Raw genomic sequence first — 19,941 nt, forward strand, 5'->3', positions numbered from 1 at the left:
CCTCACTTTTGCAGCTCAGTGACCTCAAGTCAGTCACGGGAACTCCCAGAGCACTGATTTCCTCATTGGGAAAATAGTCATAATAATTACAAACTTCTAAAATAATTGTGAGGATAAAATATGAATCATGCAAATAAATGTAGTGCAAAATACCTTGCACACTGAGTATTTGCTGGGGAATTCCCATGGATGGTCCCACTCAGTCTTTATGATGACCCCATGATGTCATTCTGCTCTACTTATCATGACTGCTGCTCCCATTTTACAGGCAAGGCCACTGAGGTCCAGAGAGGCCACTGAGATTCCCATCTCCCCCAGCTAGAAGGTGGCCGAGCTGTCCCCAGGGCCCATGTCCTTTACCACTGTGCCAAACGACCTGGGCAACAGAACCTTGAGATGTCAGCAGTGATTAATCACACGGTCATCTTCAGTTTCCATTGTGCCTTTTGTCTAGTGGGAGGCAGGAAACGCATTTTCCAGTGGGGATTGCAGTGGAGCAAGGAGGTCTGGCCGTGGCAGCAGCTGGCCCTGTGACACAAGCCCCGTGGCAGAAACCCCACCCCTCCCTGCCTGCGCCAGCTCCCCGTCCGCTGGGAGAAGCCCCTTCTTCCTTTTAGCCTCCAGGTTTCTTTCAGGGGGCCCTGGACATGCAGACAGCGGCCTTTCTGGGGAGTGACCAGCTCCCTGGAGCGCCCAGTTGGACCACGGTCTGTGTTCCTCCATGGCCTCTCGAGGTCCTCAGGCCCATTTAGTAGCTCCAGAAGGGGTCTTTGGTGTGTCATTTCAGTCTGTAAACAAGTTATCATTATTTACGTCACAGAATAAATAAGCCACCAGCCCTGTAGGGGGCAGGTATGGGCCATGCATAGAGTCTACCAGGGACGGCAGGGTGACCACAGCTTTGAAGGCCTCCAGGGGCAGGGATGGGCGCCATCTGTAGGAAGGACAACTTGCCTGTTCAGCACCCCCAGGACAGTGTACACACAGACATTTAAACCCTGATGGCTCAACCATGTCTGAGGCCACAGATTAGTCCACAGGGGCTGAGAGAGGCGTCCTGAGAACCAGGCTTCCTGTCATAGTACCCACTGGCCTCTGGTCACAGGCAACCGGGACACTGCCATCCTGCCATCTTGCTTGAGCACGCACCAGGCTCTGGCTTCAGACAGGAGGAGACACTCACTGAATTCATAGTCAAGGTGTTCCAACCAAGTCCTTATTTATACTCCCAAATTGTGTCTTCAGCTCTGGTAGTCAATTCCCTCAAGACATGCATAGTGAAGGCTCACTCTCTAATAGCTTCTCGAGAGATTGCACCAAAAACAGTGGTGGTGGATTTCAATGGGCCACCCATTGACTGAGTTTTACTAAGTGAAACCTGAGAGCCTTCTTGGGGCAGCTGGTAGCCCCAGGCACTGGCCTTTCTGAAATATCCATTCCCAGGTCTCCGGTCACTAGGGAGAAGGGTGAAAAGAGAGATGCCGGGATGGCTGGGGCGGTGAGAGGAGAAGGAGGTTCGCACAGGTCAAGGGTGGACGTGACGCCCCTTGGAGGGCTCTGGCTCAACTCCAGGCAGCTGCCTTGGGCCATCCCCGTCTTTGGCTCCTCCAGTTCCCCCTCTGGGTCTCTGAGTAGATGTGGCTCTTCCTAGTTGATAAAGCATGTTTCCACCCATCATCTCATCGGATCTACAGCTCTGCCAGGAGACTTGGGTTGCCATCACCCCCATTTTAAAGACAAGGACACCAAAGCTGGGGTGGGGGCAGTGATGACCCCCATGAAGACTCCCTGCTGGATAAACGGAAGAGCTGGGACCAGATGTAGGTTTCCGAGGCTAGCCCACCCACACCAGGAGTCACCCCAGGTGAATTCTCCTGCCCCCTTTTGGGGGATGGCAGAGAGAGGGGATTGACTGGAGCCTAGGAAAGGTGGCTCTGAAAACTGAGTCCACAGCTGCTGATTTTGTTGCTTTTATGCAACGTTTGTGTCTTCTCAGTGCAGTTCTGGTTGTGCTGAATTTAATTATTTGTAACAAAGCATTTTCACAGCCGCTAGTAAAAGTAGCGTAATTACAGTGCAGTGATGTAGAATCCCTGAGCCTCCGGGCCGCCCCTCCCGGAGAAGGGGAACTTCCTGAGTGAAGCAGCCGCTGCATCTTTGCCAAAACACCCCCATAATTAGGTCACATTAAGGACGCAATGCCTGTAAAATTGGATTGTTTAAAAATAATGAAACTTTAAGAGGCAAAAAAAAAAAAAAGAATTTTAACAATTAAAGATTTTCACACAGTGATTAGATTAAGATTTCCTTCCAGTTTGAACAGGTTAAAATGTCACCCAGAAAACTGGATGCAGGGAAGAAATGAAGAGGGCCCTGGTCCTCATGAGATGTGGGACTGGGGTGAGTCCCTGCTCCAGGAGAGCGAGGGCAGGGTGAGCTGAGGGGGTCTCTAGCTTAGGGGCTGCTGGGCACCTCCGGCTCTGGGGGGGCCGAGCTGCATATGGCTCTCATTCTTTGAAAGGAGCCCAAGTCCTTGCCTTTTGGGCTTTGATTTGAACACTGTGGCAAGTGAATGAAATCCACCTTAGACCCCAGAGGGCAGCTGGGGGGTCCCCCTGCCGGGCTTCAGGCTCAGGATGAGAATGAGGATGGTGGGAAGCGCCCTCACTCCTCTGTGCCCACGGAGGCCCCCTGAAGCCTCTCTAGAGAATCCTGGAAACCCACCCCGGGAGGCCCGACCGGAAGGGTGGGCCTGTCTGCTCGCTCAGGGAGGGACTCACGTTCCCACTGAGGGTGCACGTAGATTTTGAGGACCCCTCCACCACCTGTGGAGGACCATCTGGTTCCGAGTGCTCCTCTCACCCATGCACTCACTCAGCCGCAGTGAGCTATGGCACAGTCTGGGCCCTGAGGGTGCGGCTTGTCCACCCCGGTCCACCCTGGTCCACCCCAGGACTGTCAACACAAGGACAGAATATGTGACCTCAGGCCCTGAGAAGTACAGCAAGGAGAGCGAGCAAGGGGGAGGTGGGGTGGGGTCAGGTGGGGGCAATGGCGAGCGGGCAGAGGAGCTCAAGAGAGGGGCTGCCAGGCGGCACAGGTGTGTCTGCACCTGGTGGCAACACCTGCCTGTTTTCTGGCTGGACTGGAGCAGCCTGTTCCCTGGAGTGGCACCACCTAGAGACCACCCTCCAGCCTGAGCCTCCCCACCTCCTGGCCGCCCACCGAATGCCTCCCCCAAGCCCCACTTTCCCTTCCCAGTGCCGCACTTAGCTGTGGGCAAGGCAGGGCTGCACCCTCTGGGACCTCTTGGAGGGGGCTCCTGCTCCTGGGGTGCAAGCATCCAAGGAGGCCTTTTGGAGGGAAAATAATTCTCTTCCTCCTGCCTTGGCTACGTCTCTCAGTTGTCAGGCCCTCTTCAGGCCAGTGATCCGGGGGATCCATGTTTGTCATTGAATCGTGTGGGGACTATCCAGGTGACTCATGATCTGGGTTTCTCAGGCTCTTGGACAACAAGGTCATTCAAGGTTGTGATCGGCTGCCACCTGTGGAGAGCTGCTGCAGCTCCCAGGCCCAGCGAGGTGCAGGGGGTGCCCCTTGGCCCTAATGCACATGCTGAACCTACAGGTCCCTTTTGAGCTTTGGGAACAACATTTCAGAGTGGAGAGGATGGGATTGGCTGTGGTTCCCACTGCACACGGAGGAAACCGAGGCTCGAGGAGAGAAGAGGGGAAAGGACCTTCTATAGTTTGGATCTGAAATGTCTCCCCAAAGACCCATGAGTTCAAGACTTGGTCCCCATCCTGGCACTGCTAAGAGGTTGTGGAACCTTTAAGATGCAGGGTCTAGTAGGAAGTATTGGGAGCAGGCCCTTGAAGGGAATTGTGGGACCCCGCCCCTCCTCTTCCTCTCTTTCTTTCATTCCTGGCCATGAAGTGTGGACTTCCTTTTGGCCACACATACCTGCCTTGATGTAGATCCAAAAGCAACAGAACCAACTGACCATGCACTGAAATCATGAGCCAAAATAAGCCTTTCCTCTTTTTAAGTTGATTATGTCATGTATTTTGTTACAGTAATGGAAAGCAACTTAACACAGCCTGGAGCTAGCAGGTGTCAAGATCCAACCTGGAGCCCTGGCTGGCCTCTTTGTATACTCGCCTGTGACTTCTGTGGCAAAATTGCCAGGAATTTGTTGGCTTAAAACAAAAGAATTTATTCTCTCACAGTTCTGGAGACCAGAAGTGGGAAGTCAGTCTCAGCGGGCGGAATCAAGGCCTGAGCAAGGTCTTATTCCCTCAGAGGCTCTAAGGGATGAGCCTCCCTTGCTGCCTCCAGCTTCTGGAGGTTGCCAGCTTTCCCTGGTCTGTGGCTGCACCGATCTTGTCTTCAAGGCCACATCTTCGTTGTCTTTGTGTCACCCTCTCCTCTGTGTACATCTAATCGCCCTCATGCAGATCCGTATCACGGCATCTGGGGCCTGCCTTTATCCAAGATAACCTCCCCACCTTGAGCACTCCTGTGCTGAGACCCCTTTTCCTCATTAGGAAAGTTTACAGGCTCCAAGGATCAGGCCTGACCTCCTGGGGGCCATTGTTCAGCCTGTCCACTCTCCCACCTGCAGAGGCTGCAGTGTTAGCTGAGAGCTTCCAGAACATCTTCTGACCGGGCCTCGGCTTTGAGCTTAGCAGATCTCCCCCAGCAGACATCCACAGCAGGAGACCCAGGCGGTCCGCCAGGGGTGGTGGAGGGGAGCAGGCAACCCCAAGGTCACTGGCTGCCTGTTGGCTCCACCCCCCAGCATGCAAGTCGGGTGCAAATGGTCCCCACTGGGGAGAGTCCAGGGAAGGAGACTGACATCGGAGCTGGGACCTGCTTTTAAGTCTGTATCAAAGCAAAGCAGAGTGAGCACCCAGCTTCCCCAGTGGAAAGGGGAGAGGCCGCCATGGGGCTCCCAAGGGGCTCCCATCTGTCCAGATGCCTCTGACAGGCCAACCCCACATCCTCAGGCCTCTCCGACTCCTTGGGCGCTAAGCTCTCTAGACGCCCGCACAGAGTCACACTTCCAGAACCGGCTGGGGCTGTGGTCTTCCCTGGTGTATTCATTTTCCAGGGCTGTTGTAAGAGATGGCCACAGCCCGGGAGTCCAGACCACACACACTAACTTTCTCGATTCTGGAGGCTGGAAGCCGGAGGTCCAGGTGTCGGCAGGGCTGTTTCCTGTGAGGCCTCTCCTCCCTGGCTGACGGCTGCCTTTTCCCTGCGTCCTCTTGTGGTCTTTCCTCTGTACACCTCCCTCTCTCTCTCTCTCTCTCTCCCTCTCTGGATCAAACCAAGGGCCCTTCAAGTGCTAGGAAAGTACTCTACCGTGAGCTACATCCCCAGTCCTAACTCTCCATTTTTTAGGAGAACGTCAGTCAGATTGAACGAAGGCCCACGCCCATGGCTTTTTAACTGGCTTACTCTTTAAAGACCCTGTTTCCAAATACAGTCTCATTCTGAGACACTGAGGGTTTGGGCTTGAACACAGAGTTTCGAGGGGGATGCCATTTAGTCCTCCGTGCACGCCCTTTCCTTTCCCGCGGGGCATCCTTCCCTTTGTCCTTTGAGGCTTGGCTCCACGGGGTGCCTCCTCTGCAGAGCTGTCCTGGAACTCCTTCCCCCCAGCAGAGGCCTTCATGGCAGAAGGGTGTCCACACTGCCCACAGTTCTTCTCACCGTCAGTCACGTCCCCGGCTGCTCTCATTGCACCTGATCCCTTCCCTCTGCCCTGTCTTCCTGGCCCAGGGACTGGCAAGGAGGGCGTGCCCGCAAAACACGTGCCAAACTAAACAGAGAGGCAGGCCCCCCAGACCGCAGGCTCTGAAGCCTTCCTTCCTGCCTGTGGCTCTGGGTAGGACTTGCACACAGCTCCTGTGTTCCACCCTGAGACCCTCCAGCTAGACCTGGGTCATGGAGGACCTGGGAACTAACGGAGGGTGGAACATTTAGGGGAACTCATCGGCCTGGCTGGCCAGCTTCCTGATGGGGCCATTCTGGTTTGTTGATGGTTCTGCCAAACTGAGAATTAATTACCGGGATACTTAAGTCTTCGTGTCCTTTCTGAAAATGAGAGACACTGACATATATTCCCTTATTTGGCGTGAAGTACCAATCTGACACTAATTCTAATAACGTGATAATTCAGAAGGATCTTTAAAGGCCCAATAGCCCCGTACAGAGCCACCATGATGCCCCCTGGTGCTCACTGGAATGACCTAATTTGGTGCTGACTGACATTCTCACTGAGCAGGATGCCGGCCGAGTTCCATTTCCCTTTAGCACTGGGACTTCTACACGTGGCTTTCTTCTGCTTTCTCCTCCCTACATTTAGTGGACAGTGACTGGTTCTACTTCTCTGTGCTGAGGGATCACAGGCCAGCCTGACTTCTCAGTGTCCTGTTGGTCTTCCAAGTGGAGACCACTGGGTGGCCTGGGTATCTCCTGAGCTCCTGGGGAGGCTGGTCAGCTGATGCATACCAAAGAGCTTTGAAAACAGCTGCTTGAGCACACACTTAAAAATCATTCCAGAGGTTGGGAGACTCTGCTTAGGAGGAACCACACAGTTGAGAAAGTGGAATGGGTTGGTTTGCACCCACACCCTGCAGGGGAGAATTCTGCTCTCTGAGCCAGGGGACCAAGTTGCAGAGAGACACACTTCCCCCTTATTGCCCCCTCTGCCACCTTGCTCAGGGAGTCCATTCCTAGGCAGCAGGGGCTGGCCAAGGGAGTCAGGCACCACTGCTACTTGCCTGCAGGCCTGGAGCGGAGTTCCCGGGAAAGGCCATCTGCATGCAAGCCCGGGGACAGATGAGACATTTAAATTTTACCAGCTCTCAGTTATGGGCTTGACATAGAGAAATGGCTGCAATTCTTTTTATCAGCTGAAAGAACAGGCATTAGATGACAAAATATTAGCCAGGGCCTACATTCGCAAAATCGACAAGCTCAGGAGGGATTTCATGAAATCCAAACTTCGGGTAGAGCTGGAGACGGGCAGACAGGCTTCCTGTTTCCAGACCCGCTCTCGGAGCACCTGATCTTCTCTTGCATTTATTATCTTGCCCACTTTATTCATCCATCTGTTCATCGGTGTCAACCCATTTTAAAAAAAATTTAATTCTTATTTGGAGAATGACCTTAATAAACTCTCCTCAAGTACTGCAGGTTTGTCACTGTCATGGATGAAAACATTATTAATGGCCAGCTGGCTGGCTGGGGACCACTGCCCTTTCAACTCCTCTGGAGCTGGCTGCACTGCAGAGTCCTGGCTGGGAAGAGGGGGCCGCGGTCGATGAGGTCGGGTCAGCGGCAGGGCCCATCATTACTGCCCCCTCCTACGACACAGCCCACCTCGCCCTCAGGTGGGGCCTTCTGCTCCCGCGCTCATCAGAAGTCCCCAGAGCCCAAGCGCCCCACACAATCTCTTTATTTAAAATAAAGAGAAACCAACAGAAGGCGGCAGAAGCCAGAGAAGGAGAGTGTCGAACCTTGTCCACGGGGAGGCTGGGAAGTGGGATGGCTTCGCAGAGGCTGTCTTGGCCTGGAAACAAAGAAGTCCCTGGCTGGGGCCCGGCTCCGTGGTGAAGCCTTGGCTGGCAGGTGCGAAGCTGGGTCTCAGCCCAAGAACTGAAAAGCAAACAGCAACCAAACCCCTCTTGGAGAAAAATCGGACCAAGCAGACAGAGCACCAGGGGCCCACAGAAATACTGTAATTTCCATTTCTTGTAAAATCAGAAAAAATAAATAAATAGAATAGCAATTACCATATCATAATGAATCTAGTGTAGATTATATTTGTCTTGGCACCCATGCTATGCTAGGACATGATTTTAATTTTGTGTGTGTGTGTGGCTGAGGGCCAAGTAGGAGGGGGAATCCGCAGGGCTAAGGCGCCCAGGACAGGACCCACGAATACCCTAAAGCAGCCCTGGCCCAGGCTCACAGGTTTGTTAAACTATGTCTGATACTCTCCCCAGATGGGTAATCCATAATTTCATTAGAAGCACATCCTGGTTTTGTGGCCTTCTCTCGTCACCTGGGATCATAAACTTTCCAAAGACGCTGGCTTGGCAGGATAGAAAAATATTTCGTCAAATTGTAAATCAAGGCTGCATCCATTAGCCTTAAAATTAGATGCTTCTACACGAATTCGTGGGCACATTCTTAAAAGACCATAGTCTGCAGCCTGACTGGGAAACAGATGTAAATCCTGATTGTCTGTGGCAGACAGACTCCAAATGGACATTTCCCCTCCTTTAGGGGCTGAAAATAAGCTTAGCCATGATTTGTCAGAATATCTCAAATCCTGCTCACTTTCACCTCCCACGCTAGGTGACAGAGCCTGGGTGTTCAAGGCACAGCGGAAGGGCCGAGGCATCCAGGGCTTCCCCAGGCACGTGGCCACTGGGACTCGGGAGTCCTCCCACGCCACCTGGCCCAGAGCTGGTGAGGTAAATCACACCACGTCCCCATTAACGTCTCATGTTGTTGCAGGGAGGTAATTTTGACAGCAAAATAAGCCACCAAACTGCATATGCTATTGGGTGACATGTAATTTTAACTTCATTCAGGAGCAAGACTTTTGAGACATTGTTACCTGCCGGAGCAAGCAATAAAACAAGGATGTACAGGAATGTGTCAAATAGAGGACCTTCCTAAATTACACCGGGAGGCACAGATTAATACATTTAATATATTCTGGTCATGAGTGAGGTGCTCATAGCAGAACAACTGCTCCTTCAGCGATATCATTCACGGGAATGAACTACAGTCGCCCTGACAGCCTGGAAAAATGCCCCCACTTTTCAAACTGTACAAATGGTGGTTGGACACAGTAACTCAAAACTGGACACTTCATTTCAAGTTTAAAGCTAGTGGCCCAGCCACAAACTATTACTCCATCTTCTTTATTTGTGGTCCATGGTTTTGTACTCTTTAAGAATCAAATAAATACTGGTGTAATGGTTAGCAACTGCCAGTTCAACGAAAAATACTGCTAAATTCACCAATAAGTCTTTTTTCCACACACACAAATTTATGCCCCAAGAAAAGAGCCCATTCCTGCCACGGGCCTGGATAGTTTTTTAATGTAGAGGGAGACTCACTTTAGTGATAAGAGTTTAAACCTGAAGTCCTTTTTCCTTTCTTCTGGCTCATAGATCTAGCCCTCGGAGCGGAGGGAGGTAAACGATCAATGTATGTAAGTGGAGGTGCATTAACTCTGGCCATGGGCCACAGGGCGGCGCGGGCAGGACTCCTCCCCACCGCCCCAGTTGGACTGGGTTCTGAACCCTCACCCACACTGGGAATCTTCCAGGTTGGGAGAGGCTGAGGGCGTCCTGGGAGTTCACACACAGAGACCTAGCCAGTGTCCACACATTGCTGATATTGTCCCCATGGTTAAAAAGAGCCCCCATTTCCTGAGTCCCTTATTTTTTTAACTTTAAAAAACCATTTTATTGACATGTAATTCACATACCACCCAGTTTATTCATTTAAAATGTACAGATGTGGGGCTGGGGGTGTCGCTCAGTGGCAGAGGCTTGCCTAGCATATACAAGGCCTCGGTTTTGGTTCCCAGCACCACAGAGAAACACACGTGTACAATTCAATGGGTTTTAATGTATTTGCAGATATGTATGTACAACCCACCGACACCACAGTCAATTTTAGAATATTTTTTATGATTCCAGAAAGAACCCCCATACCTATCAGCCAGCATCTCTGTTTCCTCTCTTTCCACCCAGCCCTGGGCAACGGCTAATGTACTTTCTTCTCTGCAGATTTGCCCCTTCTGGACGTTCTCGTAAATGGAATAAAACAACATGTGAGTCTTTGGGATTGGCTTCTCTGGCTTAGCACGTTTCCCTGTTTCATTCTTGTAGCAAGCTTCGGTGATTTGTTCCTTTTGTTGTGGTGCTGGGATAGAACCAGGCCCTGTGCGTGCCAGGCAGCTCCTCCGCGGAGCCACACCCCAGCGCCCACGCGGCTCTTTTCGTGGCACAGATGGACCACAGTTTATCTGTCCATTCCTCAGGCGCCTGGCCAGCGTCTGCCCCAGGGCTTGGCCCACCCGAGATCCTCACAGCAGGCCTACTGTGCGTCAAGCACGCAGAGTGCAGTCGTGTCTGTGGTTTCCAAGCTGGTGACATACACCAGGCGCTGCACCAGGTGCTGTTTGTTCCTGGCTAGTTGACAGCTGGGACCCTGAGGCAGAAACAAAGCCAGGTGCCCAAGTTGTCTGGTCTGGGACAACAGCTCAGAATTCGACTTTCCATTCAAGAATCTTTCTTCCACGCGGTGAGTCCAGCCAATGAGCTGGGAATTTCAGCCCATCTCAGGAGAAAGGGATGGCCCTGGGTTGCACATTCTCCTGTAGAGATGCAGCCACAGGGCTCCAGGCGGCTCACACAGCGGTGGGCAGATTTGTGGTTCCCCTGGGCTCCTCCGACACCCACCCTGGGGGAGTGACTGGCTCTGCCTGAGTCATGGCACTAAGAGGGGAAATCCTGTCAGCACGTGAGCAAGGCCAGGAGGGGCTGAGTCCAGCAAACAGGGCAAAACAGAACTGCACACACCACGGTCCCTGCTCCCCGTGTGCTCTGCAGTGGAGTCACGAAACTGTGCCCTGATCAGACACTGTGGGTCCCTGCGTGACATCCACTCTCCCTTCTTCCTTGCCCACAGATTGTATTCAGGAGCAGTACGCCCCACTAAAGGACCACAGTTCCCAGCCTCCCATTCTGCAAAGTGTAGCCAATGACAAGAAAGCAAATGTTGTTAGGCAAAGATTATGGGTAATCTCTCCTTAAAAAAAAAAAACAAAAAACAAACTTTTTATTAGAAATTTTTTCAAGCATAAAGTTGAAGATAGAGTAACACTCACTCAAATTTAATATTTAACAATTTGCCATATCTCTCCTGTCCCAAGTAATTAAATAAACACAGATATCATGACATTTTACCTCTAAATATTTTAGGGTGCATTCTAAAAAGGAACATTTTCTTATCTATCCATACTATCTATCACACCTGATAAAATAAATAACTTCCTTATTATCAAGGAATCAGCCCATAGTTGATGGAGAAAATCTCTAAGAGAGGCCGACTCACATGACAGACAGGTGTTCTTTTGTCCCTCTTCTTTCTATCTTTCTGCTTTTCTAAACCACAAACATAATGGTTGGAGCCCCAGCAGCTATCCTGTGACTCTGAGGTCATCTTGATGATTAAAGCCAGGGATAAATATTGCAAAGCTGACAGAGATCAGGGTAGGTTCCCAGATTAACAAAACTCAAAAAATTCAAATTAATAAAATAAGATACAACTCTCCCCAATGAGTTGACAACAACAATAAAAACAAAACAGTTTTATTTGAATTGCAGATAAATAATGAATAATTTCTTCATTTTAAGTATCTGGGACATACTGGAAAATTATTTGTGGCTTATCTAGAATTCAAGTGTACCTGAGCATCCTGTGTTTTGTTTGGCAATCTGAAAAGTGGTCTGGGTCTCTGAGTCTGTGGAGCCGGCAAGCAGCCTGAACCTGCTGCCTCCTCCTATCCTGCACGTTCTAACCAACCCACTTAAGGGTGGTTTATTAAGCACCTAATATGTGCTAGGTCTTGGGCACATCCCTGTGGATGCAGGTAAGACCCACAATCTGGGGAATGATACAGATACAAGGCAAATACTCCCATACCTGGAAGATGAGGCATATAAAGGGGAGGAGTGCCCCCCTCCCCACACCTGACCATACTGACCACTGAACAGTGTGTTGTTCCCCTCCACTGGCTTTTGTCTATGCTGCCCCTTCCCCTGGAATGGCCCCCATATTCTGTTCTTCTCACTTCTTCCTGTTGTTCGTTCCTCGTTTATTCGTTCATTCATTCTACAAACCATAACTAAATACCTGCGGCGTCCTGGGGAACAGCCCACCTGCAGGGGCTTGCAGACTCACTGACCTTTGGTGAAGTGTTTCGAGTGCTACCACAGAGGTGGGGCGGGGGCGTGACGGTGGAGCAGGCGGGGAGGGGATCTGCAGGGCCGATGGCTCACTGAGCAGGGTTAAGGGGTGAACGTGGCTTGGGAAGGCTGCACAGAGGTGGAAGTGACTGAGTGGCGGTGGGTGTGGCCCTCCCAGGCGGGCCCCAGCGTGAAGTACTCTCTCTTCTCCGTGGGGACAAGGCCAGATCCAGGGCGACTTCAGGGTCCACAAAGCCTGGATGGAGCACTGCGGGAGCAGACGCCACTTCCCTGACTCTGGCTGGGCAGCTGTCACGCCCCATGGTGTCTGCCTCAGCTGCTGGGGCTTTAAATCACTTCCCTGTTTCCTTGGCCCCCCGCTGCCCCTCTGCGACCTGAGGCTGAAAAGCCCGAGGTGGCTCATGCTCCAGTCTCTCCCGCTCCAGCACTTTGGGAGTCTTGTGGAAGGTGAGGGCGGAGGTTTCTTAAAACAATATGAACCAACCACTCGGTTGAATGATGAATAAACTGAGCCCCAAATTAGCGACAGCACGTACCCAGGGTTGTATCCCACAGCATGGTGCAGCAGCTGTGTTGGAGGCCTGACCTTCCTGGATCACCACATGCCAGCAGTGATGGAGACGATTCCAGGAGAGACAGAAAGAACACCTTGCCACCAACTCTTTGGGGCACCCTGGTGGTGTCCTAACCCCTTGGTGCAGACCTGCCCGGCATAAGCCCTGGCAGCTCAGCGGAGGCCCTCTACAACGCCAGCCACCTCACAGGCTGGAGGCCCAGGCGCCTGAAGCCAGCCAATCCTAGGAGTCACCCCCTGGGGGACAGTGGGCATCCTGGAGGCCCTGTCTCTTCTCTGGCCTTTCCTTCCCCTGGGGGTTCTGCCTTTCCGCCCAGCGTGGCTATAGCCAAAGTGAGCACAGGAGGGAAGCCTAGGGTTGTGCCATCCTAGTGAAGGGGAGAAGCTGCTGAGACTGAGCCTGGTGCAATGAAGGGCAGTGGGAGCTGGGACGCAGTCTGCAGGTGCCCATGGAGCAGGCCCGGGAGTGGGAGCGGCTGGTTCTCCTGGGAGAAGGTGAGGCCTGGGTTGGCAAAGGCTTCCCAGGAAGGCAGCCCTGGGGCCCCTGGGATCAGAAAATCACGGAACCTGATTTCCAGTGAGGCCAGAGAAGACGGCATCGGCCTGCTTCATACGTGCATAGGGCCCAGATGCAGTGGAGACCCCAGGTCTCCTGACTCCCTTGCTCCCCTGGGCTCCCCCTTGTCCCTGGGCTGCTGATGGAGCCTGGCTGGGCCTTCTGGGGATGTCCCAGAGTGCAGTGCCGTGGCCACTGCAGGTGAGCAGTCTGCTGGGAGCATGTGGGGCATTATCCTTCATGGACTCAGAGGTTAGGTGCTGATTCCACCTTGCCGCTGGCAATGAAGAGCACAGAAGACAGATGGAGCGGCTCCCACTGCCACTATGCTAATCCCCTACCCAGTGGACCAGGAAATGGCTGGCCATTTGAGCCGCCATCAAGACTCAGCGCTGCTGCCTCAAAGCTCACGTCTTTAACGCTGTCCCCCAGTTGGGGCTCCTAGGAGCAACTGCTCCAGTTTCCAGGGTTGCCAGCAGCATGAGGAATAGAACAAGTGACAGAAGTGTGAGGCTTCATGGGGGCCTTCGCGGAGCCCTCTACCCACACTCATACTGCCCTTCCTGGACACCCCTTAGGGCCAGTATCAGCACCTTCACCTCTGCTTAAGTCTGGTGGATGACAACAACAGAGTCCAGAGTGCAAAATGCCACTCTGGACTCTGCAGTCTCAGCCCCATGCTGGTCTCTCTGCATTGCTCATGGGACAAGAATGCTGCCTGGCATTTGCAGAGTTTGATCTTCAGGTGCTGTGCTGTGCCACAGGCCGTGTCCAGGCTTCCTCCTTGGCAGCCACTCGGTCCTTCTTATGCTCAAGCTTTCAGCCACAGCACTTTGAACTTGAACTCAGTGCTCCTGGACCCCTACCTTCTGACCACCAACCTCTAGGACCACCCTAGACATCTGTGTATCCTTTGCTACTGGGAAACACCCAGACTGGGAGGGCCCTCTCTCCTGGACCAGCCAGCCTGGCCATCTGGACCTGGAGGTGGAAGCTCAGGGGGACTGATTCCTTGTGTGTGTGCGCGCGCACGTGCATGCACGTGCATGCATGCACATGCACACTGCCTCCTGGGGATCCCAAGGTGTCACATGGGGTGCATGATGTCCTTGTCATCCTAGAAAATTGACACTGACAAAACCCCACTTTAAACTGATCCGTTTAACACATCGTGTCTGCTACCCTATATAGAATTGAAAACTTGGAACTTAATGGGTTAAAACAGCTGCCTGCCATCACTGATGTTCTAATAAATGGGAAAACAAAAGAGGTATGATGAGGAATTTGTCTTAAAACTTTTCAAAATAAAAAAGTTATCTTATTTTCAAGTTAAGGCTATAATCACATCTAGAATCTGAACTGAGCCAAAAATGAATCAAGTGTGACTCTGGGCAGGGGTCTGGGTTTTTCTGCACCAAATGATGGCTCACTCTGTAGGCTGTTCTGTGTGGCTGATTTTCACAGCATGGCCTCAGAGAGTGTCATTTTGGTAAAATTCTCCAGACGCCTCATGCATTGTCCCAAGGGCGTATCTTAATCTGTGGCACTCAAGTCACTCTTCTGAGTGCTGCTGGTCGTCCCCCCTTTGCCTGTTTTTTTATTTAAACTTGAGAATGGCCAGATCCTCATTTGTCAAGGACTTTGCATGAAATTCGAATCATTCTCTAGCGTCATTTTCATGACTCCATGAAATCCTGCAAGGGTGGCACAAATTGCAGTTTCATTTTGCAATCGATTTATTCAGGCTTTGCAGTATATTGATGGAACATGGGACAATTAGTGAGACAGACAGTAAAGATGACAGGCGATGATATGAGCAAAGGCAGACACCAGGGTTTCCCAGAAGGGGAGGTTTGAGTGGGTGCTGCTTCCATGCTTGTTAGTCCTTTAGGGGACACAGCAGGACACAGCATCCTGATGACTTTCACTGCCCTCAGGAAACTACCTGGAGGGCACAGGTAATGAGTCCTAGGATAATGGGAACCGCGAGTGTGGCATTTCTTTTATGTATCTAGATCCTCTCCTCTGAGAAGTCGGGAGGGAAACCTGCTTCCTTCTGTGTTGTCGCTGCTGGTGTTGGTCTGAGAGACTCATCCTCTCAGAGGATGTGGTCTAACTCAGGAGAGCTCTGCTGGAAAGCGCTCTGGACCTGTGACCTCTTTAAATTGGGTTCGTCTGGCAGTCTTCTCTCTGGGAAGGCAAAGTGTTCAATCAGAGATGACAGTCCCCGTGCCATCTCTCCAGTACTCAGGTTGTTGGTGGGCAGCACTTTGGGTGACCCACCTCATGAAACACCAACGGTCTTGAGGGCATCAGTATTAACACACTAGTATTAAGTATATTCCTTGTGCCAGGTCTTGCTGTAAACACTTTAAAAGTATTATTTTATTTCATTTTTACTGCCCTGTTAGTGTTATTCCACATTTTAAAGTTGAAGAAGTAAAGACATAGGTGATTTCCTCCCCCCCCCCCTCTCCGAGGTTACATAGTGAGTTGGGATTTGAACCCAGGTTTCCTGACTCCGGACCTCAGATTTGTGATGAACACTGGATTGGACACTAACTTGGCTTGTTTCGTCTTGGTCTGAGTAATGCCAAGGGTCAGAACTAAGACCCAACAGGAAATGAATATTCAGGATATTGCCCTATTCTCAATTGGATAAGTGTAGAAATGGAGACCCAGAAAGATCTTTGTCCCACTTGCCCAATAACTTGTATGTGGTCTCCCAAATCAACCAGCAAAAGGCAATTAAAATTGAGTCTCCTAAACCCTTCACAAGTGGACTTCAATTTAATCATGAATCCATTTTTAATATTCCAAGCATAAGTCAGGAAGCTGTCTTCTACGAAAGGCCACCCCAGAAAAGCTGTTGTCACTCAATCTCAACAGACACAGAAGTATTTTTGCAAAGATGCCTCATTTCTTGAAAGTAATAAAATAATTGGGCTGAACATGCTCAATGCACACCTTCCCTACCAGTGAGCTCTTTCATAGCTACTGAAAAGTCACTTTTTGGGGGGCTCATTATCCCTCAAGATCTTGTGCTGCTCATTTGCATATGAAAGAGGAAGTTCATAAAAGCCTTTCTTATTTTCTAACACAGGTTCAAATCAGGGGCCATTATCATCCTATAGAAAGACCCAAATGGCATATGGATCATTCTGGAGAAGGGGTGAGCGCCTTTTAAGAGAATTGTTTTAGTTTTTGCAGGAAATTAATCAGAGGGATGGGCTTTGTGGAGCGGGGAGCAAATCTAATCTGTCCTTTGTTCGAATTTGCCTTGCTCCAATTCCTAGCAATTGTAGACAACATGGTCTTTTGTTCGGGAGACACTTGTTACATGCGTAATTAGAGACTGCAGTAGCTGTGTTTAAAGAAAAACTGTTTTCCAATGTAATGTGTGATCTTGATAATAGTATTTTCATCAAAGGTAGCAATTACATTCATTAAGCTGGGACTGGCGTGGAGGCAAGGAAATTAAGTGGAAAGTGAATAAAAAGCTCCCCTCCCCCCTTTTATCTCTTTCTCTTTATAAGTTGAAATGCACCATGGTGAGCTGTAACTGGGAAGTACATAGTGAATATAAAAAAATAAAGTCCTCCTTAACCTTTCTGAATAATGACCCTGCAGATATCCTAGGGACAGCAAGTATAGATGCACTTTTCAAATCAAAGGGCTTTATTCTGCCCTAATTTCCTATGCATGTTTTAAACGAGCTCAACATATGATTCAGGCCTTTAAAGGCTGCTGGGATCTTTAGGATTAATTCACTGTTCTTTTCACACATAAATTAATACTTCTGGGTTCTCAAAAAAAAAAAAAAAAAACCACAACAAGGCATAAATCAACCGGTTTAGGAGAGAGACAGGCCAGTCGCCTACTTTTAATTACCCCTTTAACTACTGATTAGAATTCCTTATACTTTAATTTTGAGGAGGTTATAAATGCAGTGCACACATTTGAGAGAGAGGCTAGCATAAGAGTCCTGCCCACGTCGCATCTCACTGTTGTGTTGTGAGAAATTCATTCTGCAGGCTCCAAATGTGCATGTGTGCGTGTACTCGTGTGTGTGCGCGCGCGTGTGTGTGTGTGTGTACTCGTGTGTGTGCATCTCCTCCAGGTCGAGGTTCTATGTTTTCACCCACTGGATTAAAAGTCCTGCTTTAAAAATGTCCTTGCAATGCCTCAAATGGCTTGATGATTCCAATTTTATTCAGCAGAGCACAATGAGAGTCGGGCATTCCTGGGCAAAGCAGATGGAAACACACCACCTCCTATCAGCACCCTTGCTCCCGCCGATGTTTGACCTGAAAAGCTTTCTGAGAAAATGAAAGCAGTCCACAAAAATCAATTGGGGACCCCTCTTCTGGTGATTGGGTGGGCACAGCTCTGCAGCAAGAATCATTATCTCTCGATTGATTGACCCAAATGTCATGCAGATCATCTTAGAGTGGAGGCCAAAGTGCTTGAACAAACTCCACATTTTCAGCCGGCTGCACAGCCAGACTCGGCAGTGGCCTTGATGGCTGACCTCAAACCAAGTGGGTCAGGGTATTTTACTCCCTAGGGGAGTTGATATAATTTTTAGAAAAAGCGAGGTTTCAGAACTTTCTCAAATTTACTTTCTGACTGCTCCTTAGCAGTTGATTTGACGTCATGAGACAAGAACACTGACTGAGGTGCCAGGAGACCCAGCTTGTGGTCCCAGCTGGTGTTTACTGAGGGGTTTTCTGTCCGCCTGGTCCTCTGTCCAGAGTTTACATGCACATACAACTTGCTCCTCAGAGTGACCCTTCAAGATGGGCATCAGCATTATCACCGTGCCCCTTCACACGTCAGAAGACTGAGCCGATTTGGACAGGTCAAGTGGCCTGCTACTGTGGTCTGAATGTCGGGCGGAGGGAGGAGAGGAAGTCTTTGGAAGGTGATTAGGGTATGGGGGCTATACCCTCATGAATGGGATTGGTGCCCTTAGAAAAGAGGTCCCAGGGAAGTTTTTTGCTCCTTCTGCTATGTGAGGACACAGCGAGAAGGCATCACCTAAGAAGCAGAGAGCCCTCACCAGACATGGATCTTGGACTTTTTAAAAAAATTCTGATTTATTATATATGACAGCAGAATGCATAACCCTTCATATTACACATACAGAGCACAATTTTTCATGTCTCTGGTTGTACACAAAGTAGAGTCACACCATTCATGTCTTCATACATGTACTTAGGGTAATGATGTCCATCTCATTCCACTGTCTTTCCTACCTCAGTCCCCTCCCTTCTCCTCTTCCCTTTGCCCTATCTAGAGTTCCTCCATTCCTCCCATGGTCCTCCCCCACCCCACTATGAATCCAGCCTCCTTATATCAGAGAAACCATTCAACATTTGGATTTTTTGGAATTGGCTAACTTCACTTAGCATTATATTCTCCAACTCCATCCATTTACCTGCAAATGCCATGATTTTATTCTCTTTTAATGCTGAGTCATATTCCATTGTGTGTGTGTGTGTGTGTGTGTGTGTGTGTATCACATTTTCTTTATCCATTAATCTACTGAAGGGCATTTAGGTTGGCTCCACAGTTTAGCTATTGTGAGTTGTGCTGATATAAACATTGATAAGGCTGTGTCCCAGTAATGTGCTGTTTTTGAATCCTTTGGGTATACATTGAGGAGTGGGATAGCTGGGTCAAATGGTGGTTCCATTCCCAGTTTTCCAAGGAATCTCCATATTGCTTTCTATATTGGCTGCACCACTTTGCAGTCCCACCAGCGATGGGATCTTGGACTTTTTTGGCCCCTAAAATGGTGAAAAATAAACCTCTGAGGTTTATAAACCACCCAGCCTGAGGCGTTTTGTTATAATGGCCTGAATAGACACTGACACTCACCCAGCGGGGTACAAGTAAGAGGCGTCAGCAGATGTCTGAACTCCAGTTGTCTGATATCAAAGCCTTGGCTCTTAGTCATCTGCTCAGAAACCAGGGGGAAAGGGCTTTCGCTCCTTGGCTCTGACTCCCTCTATTTAAGATAAGGAAGTAACCAACGAGTCTCTGGGAGAGCAGGCTGAACTTTCCAGGGAACTGAGACTTATGGTCTTCTGATCCTTCAGCTGCTCTGGACTTGAGCTCTGCTTCTGCAAAAGGATAAAAATCATGCCCTGCACTCAGCCCCGCCCAACAACTGGACGGGATGTCCACCTCCCAGCAGGGCTCCCTCCCCCAGGGGTGCTATCTGGATTCTGGGATTTTACCCAGGGCCGCCATATGAAGGGGTCCCTCCAGCCTGCATCATCCTCCATGCTCTTTACACCTGTGTGAGAAAAGGTCCATTCTTTTGACCCAAACCCTTCCTTTGGGCCAGCTTCTCTGCTGGGGCCGTACTTGAGGTACAGCTTGTTTTGCAAGGAGAGGGTTCTGCCCCGGGGATGCAGCCTCCTGGGGGTCTCCTCCTCCTCCCCTCCTCTTTGGAACACGTTTCAGGGCACTTGTGTAGCCTACATATCAGACCTGAAGACCTCTCTCCCTTTCTGCAACTGGGGGCAATCTCTCTTTAACTTGGGGCGAATTCTTTTTTTAAGCATTGTTCTGCACATTGGACTTGGGTTTCTCCTTTCTCTTCAAACTTTTTTTCAAAAATCAATAGATTAAGCTTCTAGACAAAAATCAGGAAGAGTTGCCACCAATCTCAGCCAAAGGCAAGAAATAGTGCCTCCTGAATAGGGAGAAGAGAAAGGAGAGAGAAGAAAACAGCTCCTCCAACTCCTCTTCCCCTACTGCTTCACAGCCAG

Source organism: Ictidomys tridecemlineatus, chromosome 1 (assembly GCF_052094955.1).
Source record: "Ictidomys tridecemlineatus isolate mIctTri1 chromosome 1, mIctTri1.hap1, whole genome shotgun sequence".
Taxonomy (NCBI): domain Eukaryota; kingdom Metazoa; phylum Chordata; class Mammalia; order Rodentia; family Sciuridae; genus Ictidomys; species Ictidomys tridecemlineatus.